The sequence below is a fragment of the Anser brachyrhynchus genome (assembly GCF_964034855.1).
Source record: "Anser brachyrhynchus genome assembly, chromosome: 1".
Classification (NCBI taxonomy): Eukaryota; Metazoa; Chordata; class Aves; order Anseriformes; family Anatidae; genus Anser; species Anser brachyrhynchus.
Genome location: NC_137694.1, coordinates 13,771,738 through 13,790,828, shown reverse-complemented (window position 1 = coordinate 13,790,828; position 19,091 = coordinate 13,771,738). Strand labels below are relative to the sequence as shown.

Here is a 19,091-nt window from a genome sequence, read left to right as displayed (position 1 = left end):
TTCCTAGAAATGCTTCCTCCACTGGGACTGATGCGATGAGGAAGGAGGGATGGAGCTCACCACTTAGCTATTTGTTCTGCCATGGCAAGGCAAGGCCCTGCCAGGGCAGTGCCCCACCAGGCTGGAAGAAAAGCAAAAACCCATAGGAGGGTCTGTCCCAACGTGTACAAGATCTTTCAGCACTCAACAGGAAGCATGTTTAGCATACAGCATTAGCAATGGTCCATACCATTTCGTTTTCTTGCTTAACATGCTTTAAATGATCTTCATTGCATTTAGTGCTTTATCCTGCGCTCTCTGAAGTTAATGGCTAAAGCTCCGTTGTCTGTAATGAGGCCCAGCTGTCTGAGAATGCCTCGAGTATAATAACAGGCTAGCTGAGCAATTTTCTGTAGTCCAAGGTAGAAATCTTGCTTTGATGCAGGGTTTTTTTTTTTCTTTTAATAGTGCCTCTCTCCTGCACAGTGCATAGTTCTGGTTGCTGCAAAAAGCAAACTTGAAGCTTAATAGAGAAGAGAACGAGCTCAAAAAATGCTACAGGTTGGTAGGCTAGTCTGCATCCATAAACACCAAGATTCTTAGCTTGAATTACATCCATGGAATTTTTTGCTGTCTTACTTTTTGAAGCAGTTAGATGTAATGTAGCTTTGTAGCATGTATTTCTCTTCACCACCGGAGAACTGTATGGGACTGTAAAGGAGAAGAAGTTGCATGTTCTCCATCTTATGCCAAGGACAAGGGACATGGTTCACACCCTTGTCTCTGCAGAACAAGAGGAGATGGTCTCAATTTGTGCTAGGGGAGGTTTAGGTTGGATATTAGGAAAAATTTCCTCAATGAAAGGGTTGTGAAGGTATTAAAAAAGATATTTAAAAGACAAGTAGATGTGGTGCTTAGGGACATGGTTTAGTGTTGGACTTGGCAGTGCTAGGTTAGTGGCTGGACTTGATGTTCTTAGAGGTCTTTTCCAACCTAAATGATTCTAGTCTATGATTAAGTAGTCCTTGGGTGAGAAAGTGGAAATCTAATGAATGTTGTAAAACATGTGACATAACATTTTGCCAGGGATTTTGGAGGGAGACTGCATCTTGAGCTCTGAGGCAAGTCCTGCAGCTCTACGCCAGTCTGCTCAGTGATGTTGCTCAGCAACATTGCAGCTCACTTTCATTTTGACTTTATTCTTCCGGACTTGAGAAAGTGCCAAGTCCTCATGGTTTTCAACAGGATAATATAAACAACAAAATGAGTACATTGCCCGAGCTACTTTTGCATGTGGGCTCACAGGAAAACTGTGTTTAGTCATGCTAATTTCAGTGTTGGCAATAAGGAAAAATGTCAGATATGAAAGAGAAAAAACATTTCGTAAAGAGTTATTACAGTACAGTAGAGGTAAAGTGTACCTTTGCCCTCTAAGAAATGGAATAAAAACAGTTCCAGCAGGAATGATTTATATTAGAAAATGCAGCTTTTGCAGAATGAAAACTTTTCTTGGAAAAAAATCCTTTTTCTTAACTTTTTTTTTTTAATTTGGAAAACAATTTTTTTCAAAGGGAGAATTTGACTCCAGTAAAAAAATGTGCATTTAAGTAAAATAATTAAATATATTTTGTTTTTTGTAGCCTCAAGATTAAACTGCATTATCTTGTTTTGGCATGTGGTATCACAAAGGCTCTGGTTAGGATCTTGCTGCTTTTACTCTTTCAGTAGTTTAGACATATTAACTAGACTGTTAAGTGTGAGAGATGGGCACTCAGTGCAAAGTGTTTGGAAAGGACAGTTAAATGCTTATGTAAATAAAACCTGAAGTTTTTGTATCAGTTCAACAAAATGAACTGAAATGTTCAATTACAAGCTGAAATGACACTTGCGTAGATCAAAGTATTTCATTTCTGAGGAAAGAAAAAAACACATAGTAAGAACATTTAATCACTTATGAATTTCTAAGTATTTCAGTCTTTTAAAAATGCTTCAGTATTTCAAATTTCATTATCAACAATAAATGTTGAAATAATATTAGCATTTACATATTTATTGCTAATAGATATAGATGAATCTTTTTTAGCAAAAGTTCAAAGTCCAGGTTTCTTAGGATGCTTAAGCAGAAGGATGTTCATTTGTCTTTGGGGTGGATTACTAGAATATGTTTGTGGTTTTTTTAAATCTTTCAGTGCACTCTTGTTGACTTCTATCTATTACCTATTTTGTTTGTATGGTACAGAGGGCATCCCAACTGTTGTGCAGACCACACCATATATCCAGATATCTGTTTCTATACCAACCTCTACTTATCTGATTCTCCTTCCTTGTGCAACACTGTGAAGATTAGACAGATGCCAGAGTTGTTACTTGAATCAACCATAGAATATCAAAGACAGAAGTGGAAGAAAGTATTGAATATGTGATTTCTGAGATGCAGTCTACTTATATGTACCTAATTCAATTATAAATAGCTCTTTTAAATGTATGACATGATATGACTACTCTGTGTGCTTTAGTTATTGAATTAGAAGGATGCACTGAAGATGTCCCAGAGACTTCTGCCATTTTTTCCCAAAACACGACTTCTCTAATGGTCCAAACTCAGGCATCTGTAGTAAAACTAGAGTATAGTCTTCACATAAGTAGGTTTCTCTGGTTTTACTCAAGGTAATCGTTTCTCTTCCATATTCAGGCACGTTTCTTCTGACCAGTTGGTCAGAATTTGCTTCCAAGTATGGGTATCTATTGGCGAAGTCACAACAGGGTATTTTTTCCTCTTAGTTGTTTTATGGGAAGGGATGCTGGGGTTTAAACCCATCACAACATATTGGTGATGCTTCTGCCTGGACCTTAATAATCCAAGGGGATGCTTATTGTGATGTCTTTCTTTATTTTCATACTGGAATGGGGGTTTTGAAAAATAATGTCAACATTTAGCTAAGATGTGAACCTGCTAGTATGTCTGCATTAACACTGGTCTTATTCTGGGTAGCTCCCTGGGAGCTTATTTGGTCACTCATTTTATTCAGTGGAGCAAACAGTTGTCACATAATGGGACACAGAACAACCAGTTAGGATCTGTGGATGTAACTGCATTCCCAGTGTTATGTTGCATTTATCCAGTGATATTTTCATGAAATACACTCAATTAACTTTGTCACTTCTGAAGAAGAATGGTGCCTCTTATTTAATTCTATTAGTTTTGTTTTACTTTTAAAGTTTTTAGCGGATAACTGAAGAAGACAATCTAGGAAGGTAAAAAGCTCTTCAAGGATTTTCTGGCACAACTCTGCTAGCTGTTGTGGCTCTTGGATAGTTTGTCTCCTTGTTTAGGAGACCAGTACAAGTTATTTTGGCGATTCAGTGCTTCCTGTTACTAACTACCTCTTTCAGAGAATGGCTGCAGTAGTCATACATCTTAGTTTGCCAGGTAGCTGACTCTCCTATGGCGTAGATGAATTTATGGATCCTTTTCAAATTGGGATGAAAGAATGAAGTTTCTAATCTCAGATAAGCATTGGTCAACATAGTAACAGAAGATGCCATGTGATATCCCACCCATTTACCACATTTGTCACAGCCATCCTCAAACCCTTTACTGCCAAAGAGCATGTTTTATACCAAACCCTCCCAACCCCAAAGCCCTTAAATACAAGGTATGTCATAGCTCCGTTCAACCTCACTGACTCATGTCTCCAACTAAGGTGAGCCTGCTCTGAGCAATAACACTACGACATTAAGTTGCTCTGCTGATTTCTTGCATGAAAACTATCAAGGCTGTGTTGAAATGCTAGGGTTGGCATATTTATGGTTTTAGCCCTTGCTGTCCTGTAGTAATATGAAGAGCATCACTTATTCTGGAGGTGCTTATTAGTAATTGTCTCTAGTGGGACATGAAGACCTCAGTGACACAGCAGCACACAACCCGGGGAGCTGCAGGCTTGCAGCAGACCAAACCGGGCAGCTGTGGGATTTTTTTTTTCCTCAGAGCCAAGAGCATGTTTCTGTTCTAACAAGATATGAGTCATAGCAGGGACATGGCTGTGAATACTTATCTCTTTCACTGGGATGTTTGGAGCAGAAAGAATTTCAGCATGGAAAGAGGACATGAACTGATTAGTTAAAAATCTGTTAATGGCTTGGAGAATTTGTACTGGTATTATCTGGGATGGTTGTGTACAGCAGGGACAAGAACCATCCTGTTACTTTGTTTTTTCTTCCCCCTCATTTTTTAAGAATTTAAAGTGACCGTTTGGGAGTTAGCTGTGTATAAAAAGTGTCTAACAAACAAATAAGTAATATTGACAAATTAATCCAACAGAAGTCATTGTGCTGCACTTTATTCTTTCTGTGTGTGCATGGCTTGACTTGGTTGCTTTTTCAGAGTGCCAAGCTCAGGTTTTTGTGAGTATTTAAAGATGGTAAAACACCTGCTAGAAAGCGTCTAGAAACAGGAGTCTGGAAGGGACCTCTTTTATCTTCAGATCCAATCTTTTGCCCAAGTAAAATAGAGAAAAGGCACTTTGTGGATTTTTTCCCCCAGAGCCCTGCCAAATGTTTCTTAATCACAGCCTGCCACAGTCCTGCTGCTCTAGCCCTCGGTCTTTCTTGCTAAGTTGTTGACCATTATAACAAACCTAACACAAAGAACAAACCACCCACCATAATATGATATACCTACAGTCCTACCATTTGTGTGGTAGTCGTCAATTACTTGGCATGCCCAGCCTTTGAAAACGACACTGTAAAGACTTATATTGTGAAGGATAAACATATGTATTGTATTACTGTGTTCATCTCTGCCTCTGACCCATTAAGCCAAATATCCATAAAGATAAGAGAAACAGATGCCAGTGAGCTTTAGTAGTGCTTTTATTTTAGGCATTTTATTTCTTAAGCGCATTATTTTCATTACTTTGACCCAATTTTCATTTAGATATGTTCTTAAGTGTCAAGGGGACTGATGATCTTTTGTTATTTTTCAGATTCTTTTCAACATTGTTCAGTCTTGAACTTTTAGAAATAAATATTTTTAATTTATTAGACCTCATAATATTAATGTGCCATATACAGTCAAAGGATTATATAACCATTTGTCACAGTCCAGTCATCATTCATATGCCAAAATTCAGTATAAATACCACTGTATATTTAGTATAAGCCACACTATAGCTTTTCCCTTATGAATCCCCATTTGCTCCAGTGAGTACTTTAACTTAAAATGTCGATCAACCTCTAGGCTATTTTATAGTATTGTTTCAGTTTATAGGGGGAGATGGGGGTTGTCCAACTTTTATTTGTCCTCCTCAAATAACATTCTGCACCTACTAAATGGAGGACTGAGCTTAAACAGAATTATTTTGTTTCATGAATCATACATACAAAATTAAATCACATTTTTAAACTCTTGTGTCCTGTTCCCATAATCAGCATCATGTATTTTGGTCCCACTCCTTCTGCTCATGGCTTTCAGCAACTCTCAGTGCGTTCCAGTCTTTACTCTGTTTAAAGGAAGATAAGCACACATAAATTAAAGATAACTGGAGTCAGAAACATTATCGCTCACTCTTGTTGACAATCTAATTATAACAGTATGCCAGCTTTCGCTTGAATTATTTCACGCAAGGAATCCAGTGTGGGGAGGGAGGACTGAGGCTGATGAGGAAGAACTGTCATTGTCATGGCTTGACATCTGAAGTTAAGCGTGGTCAAAGTGATAGTGGGGCTTTCATAACAAGGTACAAACATTATATACCACACTGTCCCGGGCAGTCAAATATAAGGCTCACCGTTACTGTTAAAATGGTGAGGGCACAGGGAAAATTAATGATAAACATTTGGGATGGGATCTTCGGAGTGGATCTCCAAACATACCGCCTCAGTGCTGAGCACAAGATTAAAAAAAATGAAATTAAATAAAACCTTACGAATTATGAGGAAAGAAACTAAAAGAAAAACAACCAGCATCATTTCACCACTTTGTGTGCAATACAATGATACTCCTAGATTTTGGTGTTATGGGCATATCTGGTTGCCTGGAAAACTCACAGTAAAATTACATGATGAGAGAGGGAACAACTTCCCGCGTAATGGGAATGTAATGAAGTAAGTTTAATCAACTTGGAAAAAGAGATGATTATGGAAGATGTGGAAGATCTGTTAAAGATCATTGGTCTATTAAGATAAATGTTAAATGCTAATATCAAAAAAAAAATTGTCCTTACTGAAAATGCGAAAATGTAAAGAACAGAGAGCTTAAAAAATAAAGGGAAAACATCTGATAGAATCATAGAATCATTTAGGTTGCACAAGACCTCTAAGATCATCTAGTCCAACCTTCAATATAACATTGCCAAGTCCACCATTAAACCATGTCCCTCAGCACCACATCTACATGTCTTTTGAAGACCTCCAGGGATGGTGACTCAACCACTTCCCCGGGCAGCCTGTTCCAATTCGTCACAACCCTTTCAGTGAAGAAATTTTTCCTAATATCCAACCTAAACATCCACATGTACAATTAAGGCCATTTTCCCTCATCTCATCACTTGGTGCTTGGGAGAAGAGACCAACCCCCCACCTCACTATAATCTCCTTTGTGGTAATTGTACAGCACGACAAGGTCTCACCTGAGCCTCCTTTTATCCAGGCTAAGCAACCACAGCTCCCTCAGCCACTCATTAAAGGCTTGTTCTCCATACCCTTCACCAGCTTTGTTGCCCTTCTTTGGACACACACTGGCACATCAATGTCCTTCTGGTAGTGAGGGGCCCAAAACTGAATAGAGTATTTGAGTTGCAGCCACACCAGAGCCAAGTACAGGGGGACAATCACTGCCCTGGTCCTGCTGGCCTGCTGGCCTGCTATTTCTAATAAAAGCCTAGATGCTGTTGGCCTTCTTGGCTACCTGAACATACTGCTGGCTCATATTCATATTCAGCCAGCTACCCACCAACATCCCCAGGTCCCTTTTTTAGCTGTGTAATGCATCTTCATGGAGATGCATTACTAATCATGGAAATATTTGCCACCTGAAGCTGTGAAAGTACAAATGAAGTTATCTAAATGAACAATTCCATGGTTCCTTGGCAACTATTATTTGTCACAACCCACTATACCTGTGGATGGGAGTACATGTGGAGAGGATGCAGGGCTTGTTCTCTGTTTGCCCAGGTTCTTGTATTCCTTCCAAGGCATAAGCAGCTGGCTGGGCTCAGGGCAACTAGGCTGGATGGGTCTTTTGGCCAGCCCAGTGATACCATTCAGTTCCCTAAATAAATTTGTAGTGCCATTTGTGATACTGCAGAGTGTCCCCTGGCCCTTGCCTGCCAGTTCACCAGGGCAGAGCTTGCCACGTGACCTGCTCTGTACTTGCTACCTTTCTGTGTTTTCCTCAGGGTGCGTCATAGGCACCTGCCTTTATGCAGCTGAAGTGAATTTTAGCATCCCAGCTTTTGTATGTCACACCAGCTAAAGATGCTTTACAGTTCTGAACTTCTGCTCTATAGAGTGTTTTCCAAAAACTAATGTTGGATGAATTTGAAACTTGTCATAAGAGTTCTTGTAGATTTGCAATCACTGTCATTTGCACTAATACTAGGCAACAAGTAATAAATATTATAAAGAACCATTATAATTTTGCAGTGTATTAAGACTGGGATAAATATTATTTACACACTTTAAGAGTAGCAAGCAGGCCTTAAGCAGGCTGTTTCTAACATCCCAGTATGTTTCCAAAGTTAAAGATGTGCTAAAGCAATGAAGAACCTGACCTGTTCTATTATTTTTAAATCTATAAAAATATGTAATTGGAGGAGACAATCTATAGAGAATTTCTTTCAGGATGCTTAGGAAATGATAGAGCTATTGTCTTCTATTTATCTAGGGCTATGTTTTATATTGCAGATGAGTAGTTATGAAAGAAGACTGCATGTGTATATTTTAATTTGTAGATATTTCCTAATTAGTCAGTATCACTCAAACTCATGCCCTTCACTATATTTGCTTATCATAATTCATGTGTCTGTAAGAGGATTTGTATTCTTTCAGCCTGAGGTGAACTTGTTCAACAGCTTTGTTTTTGTCTGTATGCCTCCTTAGCTAAAGTTCAGACAAAAATTCTTGCAAATTTTTAGGTACCAAGTTATAATAAATTCCCAATAGCAAAGAATACTTGCTTTCTTCCAAGCAAGCCTTTGTTTTATTTTTTTTAATTCTAATGTTAGTTCTGTTTTGAGTAGTTGTTTCTCTTTTGAGGACACTAGAATAAAGGGATTTACTAAACTCTTCTGAAAATCTGAACACTGCAGTAATATTCAGACCTTTTTAATAATTTATTGAGAGCACAGCCAACAATATGAAATTTTCATGTGTGAGTATCAAACAGGCAACCTCACATAAACTTGAAAGGCATGAAAAATAAGGTTAGGCTTCAAAACAGAGGTCAATATTCTCAGGCTTAGAGTAAAAAAAAATGAAGATAATCACAATAACGTTTAATCTTTTTAAGAGTAAAAAAAAATGAAGATAATCACAATAACGTTTAATCTTTTTAAGAGAAATCTTATGTTGGCACATTTCATAGAATCATGACAAAATGTGAATTCAAAACTCAATAAGAAAATTGGTGATTACTGAATAAAGGCACAACATTGTTCCAACGTAGTTATTTGTTATGCACAAGGTGTTATCATCTCCAGAAGATTTATCTTGATTAGGATATTTGATTGGTTTCTGCTTTCACAACCTACACCAGCATAATTTGGAATCTTCTGTCACTATTCCCATGGACATCATTAGGTGTCCATTACTCTGTCAGTGAGGAATTGTCCTTCTGTTCCCTTAATTCCATTGAAAAACTTGTTTTAGGTTGAAAGTTGGAAAGCCTTTGGTATAGGATAATATTTTAAAAACGAATTTATATTTTAAAATTATCAAGCCAATTTCAAAATTTGAGGGAATTTTATTTTCATTTGCTGCTCCACAGAGGCTGCTGGCAGGGTGGCCACAGGGTGCACGGGGTGGCCAGTGGCAGGGATGATGCAGTGCCTCCATCCGCCCCTCCCCTGAGAGCAGCTCGTGCTCAGCCTCTGGCCAGGCTCATCCCCGGCAGATAGTGAGGTCTAGGAATGACTCTGGCACTCCTCACAGCCACTCATGGCATTTTGGACAAGAGAAATAATATATTATGACTTGTGAAATATCTTTCACAATTGTTTAAGTCTAACCACCATGTAAGTATTGTCAAAGTGTATGTGGCTGGCTCCTATGTCATGCTACTAACTTTCACATTAACAATAGTTTGTTTCACAGAAGTGCATTTTAACAAATAATATGGTTTGTTTTGTGTTTCATAAACTAAAATTATAAGTGGCCTTCCTCAGTAATTGCTACGGTGAATAGTATTGAGATGATTGTTCTTGTTTTGGCTATGGGATGCAGTATCATTCAGTGGTTGAATTTTGGCTGTTGCTAACTTTTGCCAGACACCGTTTTTAAAGTCACAGCTGATGTATGTTTTTGTGACATGGATTTTGTTTCACATCCAGATTATTGCTTTTACTGCTCAGTCTTCATTAATGCTGTTCAGGGCTCTGTGAGTTATCAGATGGAGTAACAGGCATTTGCTGATGTGCTTTGGAGCTTCTCAGTGCTACAACAGTGCTTGCTAAGTTGCTAAGCATTACTGGTATATTTGGAATAACACAGGAAAGAAGATAAAGATAGTCATTGACTGTAGTGTCCTCGGGTGAGCTCTGGGTGCTGGGATGCTTCATTCCAACTCAGGCTGCTCAGCTCCTACTCACGTGGACAATAGTTGGACATTGAAATAGACATTGGGTAAATAAGTTACTCTCTGTGTGTGGCTCTGGGTGGGATTCATCTCAGTTTGTGCATCTTCAGTGATGACATCTATAGCTGAGCTTTACAGACTAGGCTCCCTTTACAGCCGTTGGAGAGAAACAGGCATTTCTCAAGTGTGATTCATCTGGCCTGTTTTAGACATCTACATTAGGGTGAGATTTACAGGCTAAATGGGGTGACATAAACAGATGTGATGTTCTCAGGAGCTTTATATAGCAGTAGCACATATTCACTGGTCCACTGACTGAAAACTCAACCTCTTCCTTCCAAGAAAGTGGTCCCAAACGTGAGAATAAAGAGCAAGCCTTTCTCTGTACCAGTCAATATTCAGTTTTCCCATACAAAATGCAATGCCTGCAGCTGAGGGTCAGTGGCTGAGCCACACAAATACTGGAGTTTAAAATATTTTAGGATATTCACTTGGTAAATTCAGGTTTGAATCCTCTGACCTAGATGAGAGCCTTAATTGCCCATTTGCTGGTTAGAAAGCAGACTGCTATGGCAGTGGCCAGTCTGACCCCTCCTCTGTCAGGTCTCTGGGCTATGCCACTGTGTTTGTCAACTGCATGAAGTTCAACAAGGCCAAGTGCCGGGTCCTGCACCTGGGGCGCAACAATCCCAAGCAGAGCTACAGGCTGAGAGATAAGTGGTTGGAAAGCTGCCTGGCAGAGAAGGACCTGGGAGTACTGGTTGATAGTCAGCTGAATATGAGCCAGCAGTGTGCTCAGGTGGCCAAGAAGGCCAACAGCATCCTGCCTTGTATAAGAAACAGCGTGGCCAGCAGGTCTAGGGAAGTGATTGTCCCCCCATACTCAGCTCTGGTGAGGCTGCACCTCGAGTACTGTGTTCAGTTTTGGGCCCCTCGCTGCAAGAAAGACATTGAGGTGCTCGAGAGAGTCCAGAGAAGGGTGATGAAGCTGGTGAGGGGTCTGGAGAACAAGTCTTACGAGGAGCGGCTGAGGGAGCTGGGGTTGTTCGGCCTGGAGAAGAGGAGGCTCAGGGGCGACCTTATCGCTCTCTACGGGTACCTTAAAGGAGGCTGTAGCGAGGTGGGGGTTGGTCTATTCTCCCACCTGCCTGGTGACAGGACGAGGGGGAATGGGCTAAAGTTGCACCAGGGGAGGTTTAGGTTGGATATTAGGAGGAACTTCTTTACTGAAAGGGTTGTTAGGCATTGGAATGGGCTGCCCAGAGAAGTGGTTGAGTCACCATCCCTGGAGGTCTTTAAGAGACGCTTAGATGTTGAACTTAGTGATATGGTTTAGTGGAGGACTTGTTAGTATTAGGTCAGAGGTTGGACTGGGTGATCTTGGAGGTCTCTTCCAACCTAGATGATTCTGTGATTCTGTGATTCAATTTGCTTTTTCCATGGCAGATGAATGAATTACCTTGCTGCTCAGCCTTGCCAAGTTTCTGATAGCTTTGGCTATGGTCAGAAACAGATCCTTAGGTACCTATTGTGACACAAATTTAAGTTAGGGATTTTGATGCCTGAGAAGTCAGGCTCCTGTGTCTGATTTTGTAAGGCTCTTCACAGGTCTAGCAATTGAACTCTTCACTTTTAGTGAGATGCAGTCTCTGTAGTATCTCAGCTGTTTTAAAAAAATGACCAATCCTTTGTAGTTTAGGCATATAAGAATAAACTCTGCTTATATTTCTGCTGATGTCATTAGAACTGTCTTGTTAGGAACTTTCAAAAAGATGTTATAAGTAATGTCTCTGCAAATAGTTCTTTCACAAGGCTGATAGGCTTCTCCTTGCATCATTGACAAATGATGTCTCTGTATATCATGTTACCGACATCTTGCCACACATCTGCAATCTATTTTCAGTTCTCTGTTGCTTATTACCAATTTAGGAAAGGAATCGAGACAAAGAGATTTGATGGAGTACTGGGCAGAATCACTGAAACCAGTAACATAATGCAAAGCAATACTTAGTTTGAGTATAAGCTGTCTAGGATAAAGTTCAAAACCTGTGCAATTTTCTTCTCTCCTCCCAAAGCCTATTGGTAAGTGTAGCTGTTGACAAAGGCATCGCAGGTTAGCGATGGTACTGTTCAATGTGCCATCAGTCCACCTTCAAGGAAAGTTCACTGGTGCGAGCTTACTATATTGGTAGGGGCTTGGAAAAGCACTTAAGTGAGAAGATTTTCATTTGTAAGAATGCCATCCCTCACCTACGTTTGTGTATTAAACCATGCCAAAATAACTTTCTTTTTTGAATTCCTCTCCTCTCTGGTGAAAATCAAAACCAGTATGAGTAAGAATCCCATGGCTTTATTCTGCTTTTGTTTTTGCTGGATGAGGTGTAGACCTGTGACTCACACAGCTCTTAGGTATCTGTCTGGCATTTGTATTCGAAATTGTTGCGTAATTGTGAGTTCCTAGATTTTGCTTTCTTTCAAAAGAAAAGTATTTCTGTGAAGTAAAGATTAGTATGATGTCAACATACCTGTCACTATTTCTTCAAAATTTTCACCTTTTGTACTAATACAGTTCTGTGTGCAATTAAGTGCATGCACTTTCTGAATTCACATAACAATGGATGCTCCACTATTAATTTACAAATGCATTTATCCACACACTCTTTTGAATGCACACCACTAAAGCTACCTGTGTATTTTTAGATTACTTGTCATGGCGGTGTCTAAACAGTGTGCATTTGAACAAGGCATTGGAGCTTATTGTCTTCTTCCTAGCCACTTCATCCGTAGTTGACATTTCAGAGAGTGGTCTGGTATTTTAAGGAATGGGCTTGGTAGTTTTTATGCCCTCAAAGGCAGTACTACATTGTGGGATGGGTTTACACTTGAGCCTGTGTTTGGTACCTCATGTTTACTTTTAGAGCCATGGTGAGCAAACCCGAAAGGCAAAATTCAGAACAGAGGGAGCACAGTGCAGGCTTTCAAGAGGCTTGTGTTGACGTGGAATTGCCCAGAAGTGGCAAGAGGCAGGGAGCCAGCAGCGCACACCCCAGCCAGAGCACATTGTGCCCGCTGGGCTGCTGCTCCCATGCCAGGGGCAGCCCTACTGCCCGACCATGGGCCAGTCCTGGTGCTGTGGTGGGAATGTGTTCATGGTAGAGCTGTCTCCACTCCGCTTACTGCAATGAGCTGGTGCTTTTCTCATCTGCGAGGAGAACCTGCAGCACTAGGTGACTATCCTGGCATGAGGTGGTAGCACATGATATACCAGGTGTTTTTAAGGAATTGTGACAATAGCTGTGACTTACTCTAAATGCTAGACAGAGAGATGTTGTTTGGGAGTGGTGACTGGAGAAGGTGTGTTAGCTTTGGTGTCCCCGTTGTCATTCTCCTGGCATGTTGTCTGCCTGGATCCTACAGGAATGTCATCGATAGGGTTGAACCACATGTGTTATCTGCCAATGAGGCTGTAGAAAATGAGATTTGGAGGATGGAGTATCTCTGCTGGTCTCCTAGGTGAATCCTCCAATTTGCTCATGAGTTGGTTGTTCTTCATCTTTTGAGGTGAATAAGTGAGTCAGTGTGTTTGCATGCAAGCGTGCGAGCTGGGGTAGTCCCATGTATGCTGTCTCCAGATTGCATTCCCACTGCTGACTGCTTTAGGGAGTGTTAATCTCTGCTTGGCTCTAAACGCAGTGTGACATTGACAGACTCTGCTGGATTTGCTGTCAGTCTCCATTTCTTTTGTAGTTGCCTGTGAAAGTGATGGCATTATAGAAAAAGAGCAGCCTCTCTGATGAGTGCCATTGCACACCTGACTTACATTACTTGAAGATGGATATATTTTTTGAGGAGTCAAGAAAAAAAAAAAAAGGAAAAAGAAAAAGAGAATGGCCTCAGTACAAGTAATTTATTGTCTTAAGAGGAAAGTTTCCAACCATGGCCCTGGTGTGCTGTGATGCAGTATTGCAGTATTATAAGGAACTGGCTTTGACCTTTGGAAGAACCTTAAAAACTGCCTGTCCGTGCTTTAATGCAAGAAAGTCTCATTTTGGGAGGTCTGCTGTCTGCAGTGATCCCATTTCTCATTTCAAACTACTTTTCCGTTTTCTTCATGGTCTAGAAAATTGCAGTTTTACACTGAGGCTATGTGACTTGACTTACATAAACAGTATATGTGGCTTCAAAGATTCTTGTCTTTATTAATACTTTCTTGAACTCTGTTAAGTCTCCACTCATGCTGTTTCCCGTGTCATATCTGCATCTCTATATCTAGTCCTTTTTAAACTTACTGCCAACAATAGCAGCTGCAAATTCAGTAGAATTTCTGCATGTATCAGCCCTCTTAGTGACATTTAGCTGATGCTAAAGACCAAATTCAGTAAGACCTGTCACTGCTATGTATCTCCTGGGATGATCTGCTTTGTCCATCGAGCAGTTTTTATGCCTTTAGAGTTTAGATACATTGTCTGTATTTTAAGCATTTTGAGTATCAATCAAAATGCAGCTACAGTTTAGGAGAGTAAATTGGTCCCTCAGGAGAACATAAGGCAAATTTTATGCAAGTACTTATACAGATTAATAGATTTCTGTAGTACTAAACGTCATGTGTAGCATGTAACACTGAAAAGGCATTGAACATGATGTTCATAGGCCAAGCTTCTCAGAAATATCTGAAAATGACTGCAGTTCAAAGCCTGCTGTTACGCTGCTACCTCCACCTGTGGTGCACGTGCAGCAGCAGCTTTGCCAGCCTCCTTCCTCGTGACCTGCTTCCTCCTCGAGACGTGTCAGCCCCCGGCATTGCTGGAGGTGTCACTGCTCCTGGTCCCATGGGAGGCACCAAGGCTAGGGCTTGGCAGAACCCTGCTGTGTGAAGCGTGAGGCATCTCTGGCTGCCTCATCCCCTCGGCTGAAGTAGCACCGGTGAAGTAGCACCCCACCGCTCCCTGGAGGATCAGGCCAGCCTGCCTGCTTGAATGGCTGTCTCTGTGATGACTCTAGGAGAGCACAGCAGCGTGCATGTGCTGAGCATTCAGGGAGCTGCATTCAGCAATTTTCTACAATTATGTGTGTGTGCATGCCTGTGTGTAGAAAATTTAGCTGCGGGCCTCACGATTCCCAGAAATGCCGTTGTCTGAAAAAGTTGTGTGATAACAACCATTGCACAGAAAGAAAAGTAGGGCAAGGTGGCACTGGTGGATACTTCTGTGGTATTTCCCTTGATATACAGCTGTTTTTGTGGAGCCATTTCCTAGGCTTTTGCAAAATAAACTGAAATTTTCCACCTAACCCATGTATTCATATCTACGTTATTTGTGACCTGAAATTTTTTTTAACCATCACTAGAATCATAGAATATCCTGAGTTGGAAGGGAGCCACAGGGATCATCAAGTCCAACCCCTGGCTCCACACAAACCACCCAAAAATCAGACCACGTGTCTGAAGACGTTGTCCAAATGCTTGTTGAACTCCAGCAGCTCAGTGCTCTGCCCACTGCCCTGGGGAGCCTGTCCCAGTGCCCCACCACCCCCTGGGTGCAGAACCTTTTCATTCAAACACTGTTATTGTGATTCAGAAGGTGGAGTAGCAGATGACACACAAGTGAGAGGGTGACCCACCTTTGCTGTTGTGTTTTATGGATGTTTGCGTGCCTGGTCTCTCCCCCAGTCACTGTTTCAGTCCCTTGTGCTAAACTTCACCAGTGTCCCCAGCCCACTGCTACAGATCCAATCTCCTCCTTTCCATCACCTTCTAACTGCTGCTTTGCCCAGCCACGGTCCCTTCTTCTCCATCGTTCCCCAGATCTTCTCCAAAAAGTCTCTCCTCTCCTATTCACTGCACTCCTCCCAGTGTAACCACCTTCCCCATCCCAGTTCACTTGCTGTTCTCCTGCCCTCAGATTCGCTTTTGTGTCTCCTGACCTTAAGTTGTTGGGGATGGTGTTGGTCCAACTTTAGGGGCAACTTCATTCTTGTGACATTTTGCATTTTTTTGAGCTTTTTGCGAAATGATATTCTGCTGAATTGATATTTTTTTCATCGGAAGGCTTAGACTTCTGGTTAAGATCCCTCCTTTTTGCCCTTGCTTTCCAACCAGCTGACATCACTTTCTGCTTTAAAACACTGAGAAACTTCCCAGATAAAAAGATCACCGGAACTGAAGTCTCCATCAAGTACTTCTGCTCCAACAAAGCAGGGTAGCCAGACCAAAATATATTTCACAGAATTTTTTTCAACAAGCTCTGAGTCAGCACCCAAATCACCAAGCACTCTGAGAGTGCTAAATGAGGACAGAATCTCCAGAAATATTTAGATGCTAAAAATGAAAATGCTTCCATTGAACATATGTGAACTCTGAATTTTTCCATGTGTTTATACTTTGTCCAAACTTGGAGTACATCTCTTACACCAAAGCCATACCCTTTTGAAATTCCAGTTCCTTTGGAGAGAAGGAGCTGATGAAAGCAAAGAACACTGGAAATTTTCTGCTGGGGCAATGCAATCTTTTCCTCTAACCTCATCTCAGAAATGAATGAAGTGTTTGAATGAATTTTCTTCTCCTTCAAATAATTCAATCAGTGTGAGGCAGACACTTATGAAAAATAAAATAATTAAAAATAAAAAAAAAAGCCCAAGAGGGTAAAACTTGGCAAAGATCTAAGGATCTGAAAATAGAGGCTTATAATCGGAAATATTGGGCAACTGCTAAAGTAGCAGTTACCAGCATCACCTCTAATATTTGCATCATGTTGTTGCCTGATGAGAGCCTTGAGTACGTCCTCCCCGGGAAGATATTCTCAGTCCCTGTCACTGGGTTATTTTGGGGCAGCCGAGGGCTCCCTACACAGCTGTGCTGTGGGCTCGCTGCTCTTTCACAAACTGCCTTCCTCTCCCCAGCCCGCTGGGTGAGAGAAGTCAGCCGGGGCTCCCCACTTGCCCCAGGGCAGCAGCCAGGATGGGATGGCATGGCTGATGTCCCCTTTGCCCACCTGGGCGGTCCTCAGGTTTGGGGAGGGCTCCTCACTTCTGTGCTCACCCAAATTCTCCTCCCAAGGAGGGTGTTGTGGAGGATGGCGTGGGGACTCCTTGTTCTCCTTTCTGCCACCCCCTTTCAAAGCACTACTTCATGCAATTGTTTCAGGAGCCCTGTTTGGTGTTGTGGAAGCTGTGTGGACCACCAGGTGCCGCTGGGTGGGTGCTGGGTCTGCACCAGGCCCCCCTTGCCCACCAAGTGCGGGTGCCTGGTGCAGCTGTGCACCTCCAGGTGTTGTCCACGGTCCAGGTGGTCCTCAGCATCGCTCCGCACTCCTGAAGAGCCATATATTTGCCATCAACTGCATACAGCATGAGCCAAGGTAGAGGCAGAAACAAAGCCTGATGGATGGGATCTCAGAAGAATATTTTTATTGATCTTGGAAGGGGAAGCTGAGAGCCCTCAGCAACAAGCCCTAGCCCCAAATAAAGCCACGGTCCTGTTGCTGGTCTTGGTTGTTAGCACTTGGCACGGTGTGTGTTTTCTTTCGTTTTATGGGAATCTGATGTATTTCACCACTGGACAGAGAAAAAATCATCACTGAGAGTGTCATGATTAATTTTTTTCCTCTTGAAGAACTATGAAATTATTCTGAAATGTATGACACGTGTATAATAACAGCCTAGTGCTCTGTTTTTAAAAAATGTGCTAGAGGTGTTGTGCAGTTTCCCAGAGGCTTAATGAGGGAGCCATACTGTGTTGGAAATTTTTCAACAATAAAAATTGACCTATTACATGCTCATGTAAAATGAGGGTTGACAATCACACAAATATGTCCAAAATCAAATGCAGGCATTGTAAAATATCACTTCTTTCCCAAAGAGAAACTGGTCACCTGTTCACAGTAGGGTTTTGCATTATATCCTATTCAGTAAAGAATAAGATGCTTCCCCACAGGGAAACAAAATGGCAGCAAAGTACTGGCCCAGTGCCCTTCTATGAATGCTTTTTGCTGACTGTTTTGCCAAGTCTTCAAAAATAACACAGAGGCATATTTTTTCAACATATGTTTTGCCTTTTTGTTGTTATAAAAGCACAAAGGGAAGAAAAGGTTCTTCATTATTCACCGCTTCATCATCAAAAGAGGAAGAATTCATTGTTTGCTTGTTTGATTTTCTTCTTCCCTCTATAATACTTCTTTTATTTTCTAAAAGTCTAGTCTCTTTTGCTTTTTTTTTTTTTTTTTTTTTTAACACATATCTTAGAAGTGACCACTTCTTAAAAATTGAGCATATGGCTCTGAATCTGCAGTCTGCATTCAGCGGAAAAGTCTATTGTAAAGCACAGAGATTTGGAGTCTTGGGAGCAGAAAAGTTGGATTCAGGAATTATTGAGTATACTATCAAATAATCAAAGAAAGTAAGTTAATTAAACACAAAGTGTTGAAGAATAAATTGAATATGGTATGTATTACCCCTCTGCTCAGAGCAAATTAAGCCACTGTCAATGTTTGCATGTTCTTTAGATATTTAACAGTAAGTTTTAGCCAATGTAGCCTGAATGACACACTGCATGACTGTTTGGATTTAAAAAATAAAAACGAATGTTACATCGCTACATGTACTTCACCAGTAAACATACTTAGAGTCACCTCACTGAACTGTGCTTCAGTTCCTTGCCCAGTCATGCTGTTACAGCAAGACAAAACAATCTGTGGAGGAGGAACATGAAGCAAAGAGAGGTCAGACTTTACCAGCAATCTTGTCAAGTACTGATCTCTGTGTGTTAAGGGATTAAAGTATAAAAGCAGAACCTGGGTGGTAACTCAGTATACCAAGCTACAAGTTATGGGACTCTTCTTCAGCAGGGAAATGTTTTTGTGCTTTTGTTTTGATCTCCTTTCAGGTTCTTTGCCCTTGTTAATTTATACAGTTAAAAAAAAAAAGAAAGAAAGAAGTCCTATATGCGAGGAGATAGATTTGCAATGTAGTTTATGCCACATTTAAATAAACATATGTAAAGATTAACAACAAATAACATAGAAAAGGATGACAAAGATCAGGAGAGAAAGAGAATAAAATTTACCTAATTGTAAAGCAAACTAATTTTTGGGGGAAGGGGCAGGGGGGTAAAATTTCCTTGTTCTGATTTTCAGTTCAGAGGTATACGGATAGGATATTACAAAGCAAAATGTTGTGTGCTGCTGAGAGAAGTCGGAGAAGTCACTCTGGCTATAAAGGGTATTGCATTTATATAATGGGAAAAACCTATCACTGAATAATTTAGGTTCTTCCAAGACAGAACCACTGAAGCTGATAATATGTGTAGAGGGATACAATCTGAAAG

At 40.9% G+C, this 19,091-nt stretch overlaps 1 protein-coding gene across 1 annotated transcript in view; it reads left to right on the top strand.

Annotated features, from left to right (window-relative positions):
- Positions 1–19,091, top strand: part of RELN (reelin) — a 293,615-nt gene that overhangs the window by 26,614 nt on the left and 247,910 nt on the right. The gene's annotated exons all lie outside the window — the stretch shown is intronic.